Genomic DNA, 16,584 nt, shown 5'->3' on the forward strand with positions numbered 1-16,584 from the left:
TTGTGAGAACTCAAGGAGGCCAGTGTGTATGGAGCAAAGAGAGGGATCAAAAAAAAAAAAAAAAGGGATCAGAGAGAGTGGTAAAAGAATATGATAGGAGATGAAGTAAGAGAGGAAGGCAGTGACCAGATTGTGTAAGGTTTTTATTTTTTTAATTTTAATTTTTTTTTTTTGGCTGCGTTGGGTCTTTGTTGCTGCGTGTGGCCTTTCTCTAGTTGCAGTGAGTGAGGGCTACTCTTCGTTACAGTGCGCAGGCTTCTCATTGCGGTGGCTTCTCTTGTTGCGGAGCACAGGCTCTAGGTGCACAGGCTTCAGTAGTTGCAGTGTGTGGGCTCAGTAGTTGTGGCTCGTGGGCTCTAGAGCGCGGGCTCAGTAGTTGTGGTGCATGGGCTTCGTTGCTCCGCGGCATGTGGGATCTTCCTGGACGAGGGATCGAACCCGTGTCCCCTGCATTAGCAGGTGGATTCTTAACCACTGTACCACCAGGGAAGTCCCAGGCTTTTTATTTTAAGTGATATGAAACCATTGAGAAATACAAATTGTACTATGTAAAACAACTGAAGGATTCAGGTCATTGATAACGACTTGATTTTAATATTAACTTGATATATCCTGAGGATACTGCCCTCTCCTTTCCTTTTTTTGCTGTTTTCCTTAAACAGATTTTTACTGAAAAACTGTTATATTCATAATATTGTACTAGTGGAAATACAAAGAAACAATAAGTCCACACTATGTCTTTGAAGAATTTTGCATTGTAGTTGGAGTCATATGGTATAAATGCAAAAAATATGTCTATGAGTGCATTGTATAAGAGGACAATACGGGACTTCCCTGGTGGCGCAGTGGTTAAGAATCCACCTGCCAATGCATGGAACACGGGTTCAGTCCCTGGTCTGGGAAGATCCCACACTCTGGAGCAACTAAGCCCGTGCGCCACAACTACTGAGCCTGCACTCTAGAGCCCGTGAGCCACAACTACTGAGCCCACGTGCCACAACTACTGAAGCCCACGTGCCCTAGAGCCTGTGCTCCGCAACAAGAGAAGCCACCGCAATGAGAAGCATGCGCACGGCAACGAAGAGTCGCCCCCGCTCACCACAACTAGAGAAAAGCCCAGGTGCAGCAACGAAGACCCAATCCAGCCAAAAATAAATAAATAAAAATAAATAAAAAAAAAAGACGACAATACAGCTGTCATATAGTATATGCTAAACAGCAGAAGGTGCCCCAGAAGGGAGGAGTTAACGTGCAGTGGGTGTGGAAGACCTGCACTGTAGAGGAGATGGCACTGAACTGCTTCTTGAATAGATTTGATGAGATGGAGATCATTCCAGGCAGGGGAAATACCTGAGTAAAGGTAAAACGTGAAGGACTTTGTCCTCAGGAAATAATGAGTAGGTCTGTCCAGGGAAGGAAAAAGGTAATGGCTGGCATGCCTTGAGTAACAGACTAAGGAATTTAGACTGTAGTCTGTAGTTGTAGTGGGCGCGCCTCACAAATCTGATTTGTGCATTAGTCACTTGTATGCTAACTGTTTATTCAACTAATATTTATTGTCTACTGTGTTCACTTGTATTCTTTGAAATTCTAACAGCCTTGATCACTTGCAGATGTAAAATTGAGTTGTGATTCTGGTACATGGTTTGTACATAGATATAAAAACATGCAGAAAATGAATGAACCGGGAAAAAAAGATTCTTATAAGTGATCTTATTTCCTTAGGCAAGTTTGATGGGGTGGGATTTGTATCACTAGTAGGTGGTGAATAGTTGGAGGATTTTGTTGAGAGGCGGGTTGGGGGAAATGTTGAAACTGTAGGAAGGCTATGCTGATGTTAAAATGTGTTGCAAGATTCCAAGTCTCATTGTCATCTTGATATTCTGGATCCTGATAGGGCAATGGTCATTTATGTCTGAGGGCTGCAAATAAGAGGATGGTGAGCCAAATGATGAGATTTTCCTATCTTGTTCATTATTTAAAATGCAACCACAGGGGACTTCCCTGGTGGTCCAGTGGTTAAGACTCTGCGCTCCCAGTGCAGGTGGCCTGGGTTGGATCCCTGGTCAGTGAAGTAGATCCTGCATGCCACAACTAAGAGCCCACATGCCACAACTAAAGATCCCACATGCCACAACGAAGATCTCACGTGCCACAACGAAGATCCTGCGTGCCACAACTAAGACCCAGGGCAACCAAATAAATAAATATTAAAAAAAAAAGAAATGGATTGTTGGAAATAAAGATTGTTTTAAAAAAGATACAACCACATACACACAATCCCAATAGCTCCTCAACTAATTCATTCCCTCTCTTTCTCCCTCCCTCCCTCTCCCTCTTTTTCTCCCTCTCCCCCTATCACCTACCCAGGCCCCACTGGCTTTAAAAAGATTTTTACCATTCCTGACCAATCTCAGCAATGTCACAGATAAATGTACTTTATGGCATTAATTAGGACCACTGCTGTAGTCTTTTATTTAAGATTATTGAAAGTCTTTACTCGCTTATTTTCTCTTTAGCTTATGGAGGACTAAGCCAACATATAGGCTTACGCTGATAGTGTTTATCAGCTGTCCCTAAGAATTACAGCTTTTATAACTGGAAGAAATTATCTGGACTCTTTTTTTCACCCCATTTTATAGATCTGACAACTGCTGTTTCTTAGCCTGAAGGAGGGAATTATTATTTGGATATAAAGGAACCTGTCTCTCCCCATATCCCAATGCACTGTGGTGAGGTCACTGTTGGTCCTCAAGCAAAGCAAGATATTGATGTTTATATCCTAGTTCTCTGTCATCAAGAGACTTAATATTGCAGTTGGAGAGATAAGACTTAGACATAAAAAGATTGATAATGGGTAAGCCACAACCTTTCTTTATTAAGGATAAATTAATTAGAGTTTAGGACATTTACCTCTTTCCAAGCTCGAGATATAGTGGGACTTTTAATAATGCTGGCCTTAGAGGTTAAGAGTCTTACTTATATCAGGTGTTTATTCTGTCATCAAGGTTCAAATTATACTAATAATTATCTTTGTATAGCACTTTACAGTTTTTGAAGTGTTTCTATAGGCATTAACATGTTTGAATTTTAGGGCACCATTGTTAGGTGCAGGGACGAGAGCATTTGTCACTACTTTGTAGTTGAAACTTGAACTCAGATTTTCCTTCATATCCACCTCTTAGCGTACTAAACAACACTGCTTCTGTGATTTCACTTGCTTTATATTCAGGTCTCCATAGTAATGAATTATGTTTTGATAAGTTCCATTTTGGAATAAACCCAATATTTTTTAAACTGAAAAAGCTATATTTTCCATTACTTTTTATTATTCATAAGGAGTTGAATGAACTTGATTTTTTGTTTTTAAAAACTGAAGGACTGAAGAATTTGATCTTAGGTGGTTTCTTGAGTTTGAATTAAAATATCCCATTTAATTCTCATGGATTCAGCAAACATTTATCAAATGTCTTTTATGTGCCAGTCTTAGTGCAGGGGGAGGGAGATGTTTAGGGTGAGGCGGGGCAGAGGGGGAAGACTTAAGAATGAAAGTGTTACCATGAAAAAAGCAAGAATTTAAAGTCAGGTAGACCTGCATTCAAATCCCAGCCTGCTACTTATTTATTAGTTGCAATTGCCTAACTTCTCAGAGTTTCAATTTCCTAATCTATAAAATGAGGATAATAATACCTATTTTGTAGGACTGTTTTGAGGATTACGGTGATGTTTATAAAGCATGTAAAGTACGTGCTTTATAGGATATTATTTACCATAACGAATGAATAGACAAGTGTGTGTGGTGAGAGCTGAGTTTTTTTTTTTTTCTTTTTTGCGGTACTTGGGCCTCTCACTGTTGTGGCCTCTCCCGTTGCAGAGCACAGGCTCCAGACGTGCAGGCTCAGCGGCCATGGCTCACGGGCCCAGCCGCTCCGCGGCATGTGGGATCTTCCCAGACCGGGGCACGAACCTGCGTCCCTTGCATCGGCAGGTGGACTCTCAACCACTGCGCCACCAGGGAAGCCCCGAGAGCAGAGTTTTGACAGAAAGTGTTTGGCTGACCTAATGTAGAATAGAGTGAGGTGATTTTGGCTGCCAACATACTATGTTCTGCTTTTGTTGAAACTTGCAGCTCTCACATTGGTGTTTGCCAACGTTGTATTTGACTTCTCATATTATAGAAGCCAAGTCATTCCCAAGGAGTGTAAGTCATTTGGAAACATCTGTAGGCTAGACTTTTAAAATTCTGTTGTAGTTTAGTTGGAAAAACATCTCACATTACCATAGGGTAGTGAAAGTCATGTGGCGGGGAGCCTCCCTGGGCTGACGCCTAGATTTAATTTTCTGAATGATGTAACCATCAAAAGGAAGAATAATTACCAACTAGGGTGTAAAGTTCTATGACAGTAAGTATAGCTGGTAAACTGAATAGGATGAAAGACCAAGAGCCTGCTTCGTTTTCTTTCTTTTTTTTTTTTTTTAAATTTTATCTATTTATATTTTTTGCTACGTTGGGTCTTCGTTGCTGCGCGCGGGCTTTCCCTACTTGCAGAGAGCGGGGGCTACTCTTTGTTGCGGTGCGCGGGCTTCTCATTGCAGTGACTTCTCTTGTTGTGGAACACAGGCTTCAGTAGTTGTGGCTCGCGGGCTCTAGAGCGCAGTATCAGTAGTTGTGGCGCACGGGCTTAGTCACTCCGCGGCATGTGGGATCTTCCCGGACCAGGGTTTGAACCCATGTCCCTTGCATTGGCAGGCGGATCCTTAACCACTGTGCCACCAGGGAAGCCCCTGCGCCACCAGGGAAGCCCTTACTTTGTTTTCTGAAATGGTGCTTTATTCATTTATAAACATTTATCGAGTACCTACTGTATGCTAGGCACTGTTACGGTGCTAGGAATACAATGGTAGCGGGGTTCAGGACCCTGTTTTCTTTAAAAAAAGTTTTTTTTGATGTGGACCATTTTTTTTAAAGTCGTTATTGAATTTGTTACAATATTGCTTCTGTGTTACGTTTCGGTTTTTTGGATGCCAGGCATGTGGGATCTTAGCTCCCCAACCAGGGATTGAACCCACACCCCCTGCATTGGAAGGTGAACTCTTTTTTTTTTTTAGAAGGTGAATTCTTAACTACTGGATCACCAGGGAAGTCTTCCCCACGCATCCCCCACCCCCTCCATTTTCTAATAGAACTTACATTCCAGTGAGGGAGAGGGTAAATAAATATTAAATATAAAATACAATGAATCTCAGGTAATGCTAAGTACCATGAAGAGAAATAAAGCAGGAGAAACAAGTAGCAAGTTAGAGAAGGGGTGCCTACTTTTAGATAGGCTCTCTCTTTAGGTAGGATGACACAGAAGACTTATCTGAGAGGTTTCAGAATGAAGCCAGCGAGTGACCCTCTAAGATAAGGAGCAAGGCTCTTTGGTATAAGGAGTGGAGATAGCTCTGACTTGAGAAGTTGCTTTAGAAGGTGAAAGGGAGGATTACCTTGTTAAGTGATTGAAATCAGCCCATATTAATTCTCAAGTGTCTGCTGAAGGGAAAGGAGTAGGTCTAGTTCTGTTGAAAATCAGTCTGCATGCCATCTTTGGAATACATACTGTAGATTACACCGCTCCAGAAAATGTACATTTAGGTGTCTAGGAGACCTAACAATTTTTTTCCCCTTATAGTATTTTTAAAAGTATAGTGTTTGAGCCATCTGTATCAGAATACAAATGCAAACTGATGTGCACAACAGGTCCAATTCACCAGAATATTTGTGGATGGTAACTGGGAATTTGTGATTTTAACAAGTAATTCCATATCCATACTGAGGTTTGAAAATTACTGTTTGTTATCTTGCTGATAGAAATCATCTTCATTTCAGGCTTAGTGGGTGGGCATGCTAATTTCCTGCTTTTTTAAGATTCATTACTTTTCATCATCTATGCTGGAGCTTGCGTTTCCTTTTGCCTTGATTTAGTTCTTGGCTTTGATCTCTGATATACTACAGCTTCCTCATTAAGATGTGTTGATGTGACAGCAGAAAATGAAACTCTTATCCTCTTTGCTTACATTATTTTGCATTTTCACCATCAGCCACATCCCTGGGAAGGAGCAACCACTGAACAAGAACACTGCGCTGGCCATATAGACTGATATGATTTAGGACAAAGCTAGCTTACGCTCAGTAGTGTTTTCATTTTCTGTTAATTGAAAATTCTAGTTTTTTGTGATTAAAGTTTTTTATTTCTTTATAGCTCTTTAAATCTCTAACATGCAAGATGCTAAATGAAAGAAAAAACAAACAGAATGAGGATATTGAGAAAGTATTTAATATGTTTAATAGTAGACACTCAGTAAATATTCAGTTTGATTTCAAGGGAGGGGATGGAAACAATCAACAATGGCAAATTTAATCATCTGTAGATGGTCAAACCAGTTCCTAAAGAGGCATCACAGCCAACATTCTAGTGGGCACAGTGTAGAAGAAAGTGTGCACTGTTTCCCCCATGTTTAATTGTAGTGATACCACTGATGTTCATTGTCAGGTTGTGGGAAGACTGGTAGCTGGGAAGACTGGTAGCTTGGAAGCCCATCTGCCAGGACCCATCTCCAGGCTGGTGGTCAGGCTTAAGAATTTTGTACCTTGCCTTTTGGGTACTGTTATGGCTAGTGTCTTCCTTTAGTAGGGGCCTCCTGGAAAGAGGTTGAGCCTTTTAGAACTTGAAAGGGTCTTTGAATGAATGAAAGTCTATACTTTTCATTTTACTGTTAAAGAAAAAGATTCAGAGAACTGAAATTTTCTCTAAGGCCTAGATACAGAATATGATCTGATAATGTGGCTTCTTTCAGTGGTGTCATACAATTGAGTCGTCTTTTAAAAATGTGCCCTCTTCCCCCAAAGGATGCCATCTTTCTATTTAAGGGTTCTTGTAGTTGTTCCATCCTAGTATTTGGTTGATTTTGATTTTGCCTATCCAGTGATTGGGAGGCCCCATTAGGGTGTGAGTGGCAATTTGTATCTTGCTTTTAGTAAAAATTATGTAATGTTTAAGAGACAAGCTCTTTATTTTATTTAATTTGTTTATTTTTGGCTGCTTTGGGTCTTCGTTGCTGCATGCAAGCTTTCTCTAGTTGCGGCGAGCAGGGGCTACTCTTCGTTGCAGTGTGCAAGCTTTTCATTGCAGTGGCTTCCCTTGTTGTGGAGCATGGGCTCTAGGCACGTGGGCTTCGGTAGTTGTGGCTCGTGGGCTCAGTAGTTGTGGCTCACGGGCTCTAGAGCGCAGGCTCAGTAGTTGTGGTGCACGGGCTCAGTTGCTCTGCGGCATGTGGGATCTTCCTGGACCAGGGCTTGAACCTGTGTCCCTGACATTAGCAGGCTGATTCCCAACCACTGCGCCACCAGGGAAGTCCCTAAGAGACAAACTCTCAAAGTTAAGGCATTTGGAGGAGCAGTAACTGGTCCCCTGAATTCTCCTCCTCCAGTAACAGAGGAGGGGAATTCACAAAGAATTGGTCTCTTTGCTTGGTACCTTTTTTCCTTTCTTTTTCCTCCCTTTTCCTTAGCTACTTGATTCCCATAAACTCAGTCTTCTGCAGAGGTATGGTGTGGCATAAGAGGCCTGAGTTGGGAGTCTGGATACCTAGGTCTTAGGTTCAGTTTTGCTCCAAGCTTCCATTTCCTGTCTTCTGGTCATATTTTCCCCATCATTAAAATGAAAATCGGGGAATTCCCTGGTGGTCCAGTGGTTAGGACTCCGCACTTCTACTGCAGGGGGCATGGGTTCAATTTCTGGTTGGGGAACTAAGATCCCATAAGCCGCGAGGTGCGGCCAAAAAAATAAAAAATAAAATGAAAATTAGGACTGGATAATTGACCCCCAAGGATTTTTCCAGCTTTGATATTCTTTGATTTCATGAATCCTGGAAGGACCACAACTTGCAGTTTGCTTTGATACACAGCATAGATTCTGCACTGGAACTTTACCACAGTGCACCTTGGGTGGTCGCAGGCTAAAGTTTTCTTTTTTCAGGAGGAATGTTTCTGAGAGTGTGGATTTTATAGATAAGCCAGTTTTTGTTTTGTTTTGTTTTAAAGAGATAAAAGGATAAAAATAGGAGTGAGAGAAGACTTGAAAGTTGGATCTGTGGGAAGTACATTATGTATATCCCAAGTAACTGTTTTACAATAGCAAATGCTTTATTACATCTATATAGGGTGGCAGAGTATTGTGGCATTCTCCTGAGGCTATTGCAGGGAACAAGGGGCCAAAAGGAAGTTCTAAGTCCATGTTAGTTTCCACCTTTGGAAAAGGAGTGTTAGTTTACCCTAGGGCCTGAGAGGAGGAGAACTGCTGATGATTTGAGCACCTGTCTCAGCACTTTATGACTAGAAAATCTGCAGTTTATGCCTGACTTGTTTGGCTTAAATTATGGAAGCTTGTTTCCCCTGAACATGTCACTTCAACCCTAGGACAGACTAGTGATTCCTGTGGGATACTCAGAGCTCTTTGGGTATTTATCTGTCCCCAGAGCAGGCTTGATTGTTATGTTGTAAGGTGGTAAAATACAGTCTGCTCTGTATTGGAAACCATTCACCCTTATGCTTTATTCTTCTAAGTGGGTGGGGTTCCTTCTATTCCTGCCTGAATGAAAAGCATTTAGCCAACTTCCTGATCATGCCCTGTCTTGTCCTTCATTTTTTCTTTGCTTTTCATTATTCTTTGCTGCAGCTCAGCCCATCATCCATTTGCGGCTCTACACAAGGCAGGAGCCACAAGCTTTGTACATGCTTATTATTAGAAAAGAAACTTAAAAAGCTTGAGTTAGGAAAGGGTTTTTGTCTCTTGCAGTAGTCACAGGATTAGGATGAAGGGGGAAGCTGAGGGACATGGGGAGACTTGGATCCAATAAAACACTGTAGATTAAATGAAGGATTTGAGGAAATGGAACTTCGGGTAGCTGACAGGGCAAAAATACTTGAGGAATGCTCCGGATTTGATAAATAGGTTATTTTTAGTTTGCAGAAAAAGAGTAGTTTCATCAGTGTAGTGGAATCTTGCAGTTGTGTTTATAACCTAAACTAATGGGCTTAGGCTATGCCGGAAAAGTGTCAGGTGGCATGTTAATTTCCTCCTCACTTTTAGTATTGCCTGATTTAACTCCTGCAGTCCTGTGCCTGGACCTCAGGGCAGTGGTAGTGGGGAGTAATTACCCGAATGCTTGCACTTGGGCTATAGATCTCTGCTGTGGGTGTAATGCAGTGCTTAGATCCAGTGTTCCCTTGTGGGACCCCAAGCATGACTTTGGGTGGTACTGCCTTAAAGTCTGACTTGCTGTTTTTCCAATTAATTTGGCATTCTCTATCCATTTCTCTTGGTTCCTGGTTATTTCATTCTGCTTTAAGTGATTTTTAATGGATTTTGAGCTCTCAGTTATCATTCACACAGTTCATCTTCATTGAGTTCCCACTCAAATATTTGCCTGCCATTATTGTAGATGCTGTGTTCTTTGGTGTTTGTTTCTTAGAGACTCTAGATTTTTTTTTTTTTTTTGCGGTACGCGGGCTTCTCACTGTAGTGGCCTCTCCCATTGCGGAGCACAGGCTCCGGACGCGCAGGCTCAGCGGCCATGGCTCACGGGCCCAGCCGCTCCGCGGCATGTGGGATCTTCCCGGACCGGGGCACGAACCCGTGTCCCCTGCATCGGCAGGCGGACTCTCAACAACTGCGCCACCAGGGAAGCCCTGACTCTAGATTTTATATATGTTATTCTTTTGAAGAATGTAAGCTTGTTAATTACTTAAAGTATTTAATAACTTAAGTACTTAAATTTAAAAAGTATTTAAATTTTTAATTTTGGGAAAGACAGTTTATATAAGTTACAGGGTCAGAAAAACATGGTCCAATTTTAGTTTGGGTACAGTATGCTCGTTTATATAGGAGATGGACCGTCTTAACTGGAAGATGTGACCTTTGCCCTTGAAGAATTTGCAATGGTGAGGAGAAAACAATAGACAGTACAAATTATTGAAGAAAATATAAAAGCAAGTACAAACTAAATCAGTTGTGCATAACTGCCTGAGTATTGTAGGGCTGTTTGGTTAGTAGGGTTTATACCTCCCTGCTGGAACAAGTTTTTCTCTTATTTCTTTAGCTTTATACACAAGGATGTCAGCTAGAAGCTTTTGAGTGTGGCTGTTTGTAGACTTGGGATTTTTCTACTTGGGCTGGACTTATATTTTGCTTAACATAAAAATCATATAACTGATTCTCATAGAGACAAGGAAAATTTAAGAGGTAGTCAGCTCAATAAAGCAAAAGCAGCTAGTGGACTGATCCGTCTCACTTGGGGAGGCCAGGGGAGCAGAGGTAGTGATGTTCCTCTTTCTCCTCCCTCTGGGCTCCGAAGAAAGAGGGTACATATTGAAAGCCCTCCTTTAGTTAATTTCAGTTTACCTTAGGTCAGCAAATTATTTAAAATATGTGCCTCAGTTTGCTCATTATATAAAATGGATTTGATAATACCTCCTTATAGACTTGTTATGAGGTTTAATTGAGATTATGGGACTGCAAGTACTTTGAACTATGAAATAATGTATAAGCATTAGATATTATTAGGAGGTATGTTATTTGGGGAGGAGGAGGCATAGACTTTTGAGGCCTTCTGGTAGGCTAGGGAGCCTTTCTGATGATTCTGGGTATTTTAGAATCTGGACTCCCTTTAGTTGGTATCAATAAGGAAAGTAATATTATTCAGTGTTATTTGAAAAGGGTGTATATGTGGGAAATGAATCATTCTTTCTTATAAGTCTATATAAGTGTATCTGTACTTATAAGAACATAAGTATAGGCACTCATAGTTTTCAGCTGTTTAGCTATTGAACATTTACTGAGTTATTATTATGTGCCAAGTTCTATGCATGTGCTTGGATTCAGAGATGGTATACATAATCCTGGCCTTTTAAGAGCTCTAGGTTTGGTGGGAAGAGATAAACCAGTAGATAATTATAGTATAGAATGGTAAGTGCTATGCTAGAGATAAACCTAGGGTCCTTCAAAAGGACTTGTTTTTACTTGATTCCTCTCACTTACCTCTACAGACTGTTTAAAAACTGTAATAGATCTTAGTGGGGTCTGGAGAAAAGAAGCAGTTTGCCTAAGGCCAAGCCCATAGCTAGCCAGTAATAAGCTAAAACTAGAATCTGAGTTGTCATACTCACTGTCTCTTTCAGCTATGTTCTTAGCTCCATCAGCACTGACCTCAGTTTTCCTCCCTTGTCCTGAATTCTTACTCTTCTAAGAGGTGCCTCTCGCCTTACTCCCCGCACCACCATCTTTCCAAGCTTCTGTTTTTATTACCTTGTTTCACAGTTACTATTGCAGTGGAAGTAGGAAGACCTGCGAGTCTTTTTTTTTTTTTTAATATTTATTTATTTATTTGGCTGTACTGGGTCTTAGTTGTCCCACGCGGGATCTTCGTTGCCCCATGCGGGATCTTCGTTGCCATGTGCAGGGTCTTTAGTTGTGGCATGCGGGATCATTAGTTGCGACATGAGGTATCTTTTGGTTGTGGCAGGCAGGGTCTTTAGTTGCGGCATGTGGGGTCTTTAGTTGTGGCATGCGAACCCTTAGTTGCGGCATGTGGGATCTAGTTTCCTGACCAGGGATGGAACGTGGGCCCCCTGCATTGGGAATGTGGGCCCCCTGCATTGCGAGTGTGGAGTCTTAGCCACTAGACCACCAGGGAAGTCCAAGACCTGGGAGTCTTGGTAGGTAGAAGTTTGTTGAGGTAGAAGAACAGTTCTTAGCGTTGGCTGCACGTTAGGATTGCTTACAGAGCTTTTGTAAAACACTGGTACGTAAGATTCTGATTTTTACTCTAATGTTTGTTTGTTATTGAATATATCTAAAGTACACAAAATTTTCAGTAAAATACTCAGTGAATTTTTATATGTGTAAATAGTCATGTGAAGACTACTCACAGGGATTTACCTGGTGGTGCAGTGGTTAAGAATACACCTGCCAATGCAGGGGACACGGGTTCAATCCTTGGTCTGGGAAGATCCCACATGCGGTGGAGCAACTAAGCCTGTGTGCTGCAACTACTGAGCCTGCATTTTAGAGCCTGCGAGCCACAACTGCTGAGCCTGCATGCCACAACTGCTGAAGCCCGCATGCCCTAGAGCCCACGTGCCTCATCTACTGAGCCCACGTCCCTCAACTACTGAAGCCCGCGTGCTCTAGGGCCTGTGTGCCGCAACTACTGAGCTCACGTGCCGCAAATACCGAAGCCCTTGTGCCTAGAGCCCGTGTTCTGCAACAAGAGAAGCCGCTGCAATGAGAAGCCTGTGCACCACAACGAAGAGTAGCCCCGCTCACCACAACTAGAGGAAGCCTGTGCGCAGCAATGAAGACCCAACACAGCCAAAAAAAATAACAACAAAAAACAAAAGACTACTCACATCAAGATATGCTCTGGATCAAAATATAGAACATTTCCAAAACTCCAGAAGGCTCCCTCGTGCTTCTTCCTCATCAGTTACTGGCTGCCCAAGTAGTCACTTATTCTGACTTCTATTCCCATTTATTAGCTTTGTCTATTCTTGAGTTTCATATAAGTAGAATCAGATAGCATGCACTCTTTTTGGGTCTGGATTTTTTTGCTCAGTATCATATCTGGTATTCATCCATGTTGCATTCATTCATCTAGTATGTAATAGCTCATTGTTTGGATGTACCACAATTATTTATTTATTCTACTGTTACGGGACTTTTGGGACAGTTTTGGCTATATGACAAAGCTGCCATGAACATTCTTAGTGTTGTACATGTCTTTTTGGTAGACAGGCACTCATTTCTGTTGGATATATACCTAGGAATAGGATTGCTGGATCATATGCTCAGCTTTGGTAGAAGCTGATAAAGAGTTTTATAGTTGTACCTAGGTGTCAGCATTAAAAAAAGTATTTTTTTATTATGAAGATTTCAAACATTCGCAAAGCTGGAGAGGCTAATACAGTGAACCTGTATGTATCTATCTAGATTCAATAATTTTTAAGATTTTGCTACATTTGCTTCATTTGTTGAAGAACTTTAAAGCAAATCCCAGATATCATGTAATTTTACCCCACATACTTTAATACGCATCTTTAAATATGGACATTTTCTCACATAACCGTGCCATTATGAAATTTAATGATGTTAACAAATCCTTAATATCTAAGTCCTAGGTCATAATCAAATTCCCTTGATTGTCTCAAAAATGTCTTTGCAGTTAGTTTGTTAGAATAAGGATCCACCCAGAGTCCACACATTAAGTTATGTTTCTTAAGTTTCTTTACATCTAGAGTGGTCCCTCTTCCCCTGCTCCCCCATCCCTTGCCTTTTTCGAATCATTGACCTCTTATAGAAATTGAGTCAGTTATCAGACAGTAGTGATAGTTTTGCAAGGTCCCCAGGTTTTTCTAATATTTAGCCAGAGTTGAAAACCCCTCAGATAGAGTATTATCTCAGGACTATTCATAAAGAGAGGGTGAAGGGTAGGGGGTAGAATATAAATATTGTGTGGGTGATTGAAGTTATCATGACAGATTAGAGCATGGACATCTTATACAATAGAAGTGGGATGTGGCAGTAGCAATGGTGATGTACCTCAAGGAAGAGTGTGGGAACTAGTTACTGAGTTTGCATTTGTCTATCCTCATTTCACTTTATTGTGTGAATCTTCTTGTTTAGTAGGAACTTCAAAGATTGATTCTCTAACCGAAGAATCAGAGACTCTGACAAGAAAAAGCAGATATGATTTCTTCCCTGTTGAAGTTCTTTTCTTGTGGAACTGTAGACCATGAGATTTTCTTTTTTAATTAGCTGAACAAAACTGGAAATTAGAAAATAGGTCATTCATACCAATTGAGATACTTGAGGCATAATGAAAGAAAACTGTAAGTGATTAAAAAATTAAGTTTGTACACAGCATAGGGAGGAAATGTTAAAATACCTATACTGGCCAAAGGCTGGTGTGTCCTAAGGGTGGCCACAATAAAGTACAACAGGTGATGGTTTCCTACACGAGGAAGCCCTAGGGTGGTTCCTCCTACTTTGTGCCAAGTACCTTCTAGCAATTAGCCATCGTATCACTCGATTCTCTTCACCTACTAGGGCCAAATTGTCCAAGTAATCTTATTTTAACTAACTTATCAGATGTGGGTGCTCAACAGAGTTTTTGTGGGAAAGTGATAATGTAGGTCACTGGCATGGATTGAAATGGTATATTCAGTTCAGGAAACCTAGGGAAGGTCAGAGCATAGGATTTGAGGTGTTGTGGGATCGTAGATCGTCGGAACTTAGAAGGGCCCTTGGGTTCTTGGATTTTGCCCATCCCTCCCTGCAAGAAGGCTTTTTGTTATAGAGAATTTCAAATTTAAACGAAAGGAAACTTCATGACAAACTCCCACGTACCCATACACAATTGCAGCAGTTATGAACTATGGCTGATGTTGTTTCATCTATACCCTCATTCACTTAACCCCATCTGTATTATTATTATTTTTTTAAATTAATTAATTTATTTATTTTTGGCTGTGTTGGGTCTTTGTTTCTGTGCGAGGGCTTTCTCCAGTTGCGGCGAGCGGCGGGCACTCTTCATCGCGATGCATGGGCCTCTCACTATCGCGGCCTCTCTTCTTGCGGAGCACAGGCTCCAGACGCACAGGCTCAGCAGTTGTGGCTCACGGGCCCAGTTGCTCCACGGCATGTGAGATCTTCCCAGACCAGGGCTCGAACCCGTGTCCCCTGCATTGGCAGGCAGATTCTCAACCACTGCGCCACTAGGGAAGCCCTCCTGTATTATTTTGAAGCAAATTCCAGACGTATCATCTGTAAGCATTTCGGTATGTATCTTTAAGAGTTAACAGCTTTTTAAATTTAAAAAAACCCACATCACATCAAAAATTTCACAGGAGGGACTTGCTCACCTCCAGTGTGCCTGGGGAAGGACCAGCTTCAGAGTTCTCTCAGTGGTCATTGGTAAGATTCAGTTCCTCCAGGCATGGGAGTGAGGCCCTCAGTTCCTTGCCGGTTGGTGGGTGGAGGCCACCTTCAGTTCCTTGCCACATGGACCTCTCCAGCATAGCAGCTAGCTTCATCAAAGCTAGCAAGAGGTGGCGAGAGCAAGAGAGAGGCAACAAGAAAAAATTCAGTCTTTTCTACCTAATCTCAGAAGTGACATCTCATAACTCTTGCCATATTCTCTTCATTAGAAGTAAGTCATTAGGTCCAGCCCACACTCAAGGGAGGAGCCCCCATAGAACTTGGATACTAGGAGGTGGACATCCCTGGGAGCCGTTTTAGAAGATCCCCCCCGCCACACTCCCTGAGATGAGCTTAGAGTCCAGGTCTGGCTAGCTGTCAACATATTTGCCTTTTTACCACATTATTGATGTCACTGGGGAGAAAAGGGCCTTTAACTCCTGCATTCCATTTGCCTCTATCCGTGTAATAACTGTTATACAGTTTCCTGTGACAGTCTGATAAATGTCATGTTTATATATGTCAGTAACCAGAAGCAGTTGTTAAAAATCGTAGGTAGGATAGGTTGATTGGCTCTGAGCTTTTTTTACCTTGATCAAGAAATGAACCAGTCACCAGTCCTTAAAAAAATATAGACTATGTGTTTCACATTTTGCCAGGCCTATGGAGTTACAAAAGGAATATAAAAGGATAAGAAGATAGTCTATAATTATTGTGTGGTATGGACAATAAGTGCAAAAAACGAGAAATCAGCAATAAATCAATTCAGCCAATACTTTTTGAGTACTTTCTATGTACAAAGCTCCATGTTAAGTGCTGTGGGGAATATAAAACTCATTTAAGACAACCTTCTGCTCTCTCCTTAGGAGATAATATAAGATAAAGCTATAATGCAAAGTAGAGTGGAAATTGCTCAAGTAGGGAGACAAAGTAGTTTGAGAGTATAGGATAGAGAGGCTTAGAATGTCCAAGCCAAAAGGGCCCTTAGAGATCATCAGATGTCATGGTCTTTACCATTTTGGGAACATGGAGCCACTTAGCCAGAGAAGTTCAAGAAACCTTGCTAAGATAAGGGAATCAAGTGGAATTAGAATATAAATTTTTCAGCTGCCAGGGACAGAGGGACTTGGGTTGGAAATAGGTAGCCTTGGGTCATAGTATAGAGTACTCCAGAGCTGGGGGCTTTTTCAGTCAAACTTACACCTAAACTGGCCAAACGTAGACTGTGTAACTGCTTTGTATACCTATAATATAACAATAACCATGTTTTATAGTGTGCAGAGTACTTTCACATACATTATTTCATTTGGTCCTTTCAGTCTTGTAGTGAAGACAGATTGTTATTTTTGTCTTACAAATGAGGAAACTTTGAGTAAGAGTTTCTCTGAGTAAGAGAATTAGAATAATCCTACAAGGGTCCAGAACTAATAAATTGGAGAGTCAAGACTAGAACTCAGGACTCCATTGCCCTTTGTACAGCCCAGTATGTGTGTGAGTATAAGTGCTGTTTTGCTTTTTTTAATACTGAAGACATTGACTTGAGACTTGTTGGCAAGCATGACTTACTAAA

The 16,584-nt window shown here is 41.4% G+C and overlaps 1 protein-coding gene across 4 annotated transcripts in view; it reads left to right on the forward strand.

The window, feature by feature from the left end:
- Positions 1–16,584, forward strand: part of LUZP1 (leucine zipper protein 1) — a 77,868-nt gene that overhangs the window by 25,821 nt on the left and 35,463 nt on the right. The window contains exon 1 of one of the 4 annotated variants that reach the window (XM_027109802.1): positions 14,853–14,875. The exons of the other annotated variants lie outside the window; for them this stretch is intronic. The gene's annotated coding sequence lies outside the window, so the exon portion shown is untranslated. Of the gene's footprint in view, positions 1–14,852; positions 14,876–16,584 lie in introns of those variants that run through there. 4 annotated transcript variants of the gene reach the window in all.

Source organism: Aethalodelphis obliquidens, unplaced genomic scaffold (genome assembly GCF_003676395.1).
Source record: "Aethalodelphis obliquidens isolate GAN/ISIS:26980383/991018 unplaced genomic scaffold, ASM367639v1 scaffold9, whole genome shotgun sequence".
Lineage (NCBI taxonomy): Eukaryota > Metazoa > Chordata > Mammalia > Artiodactyla > Delphinidae > Aethalodelphis > Aethalodelphis obliquidens.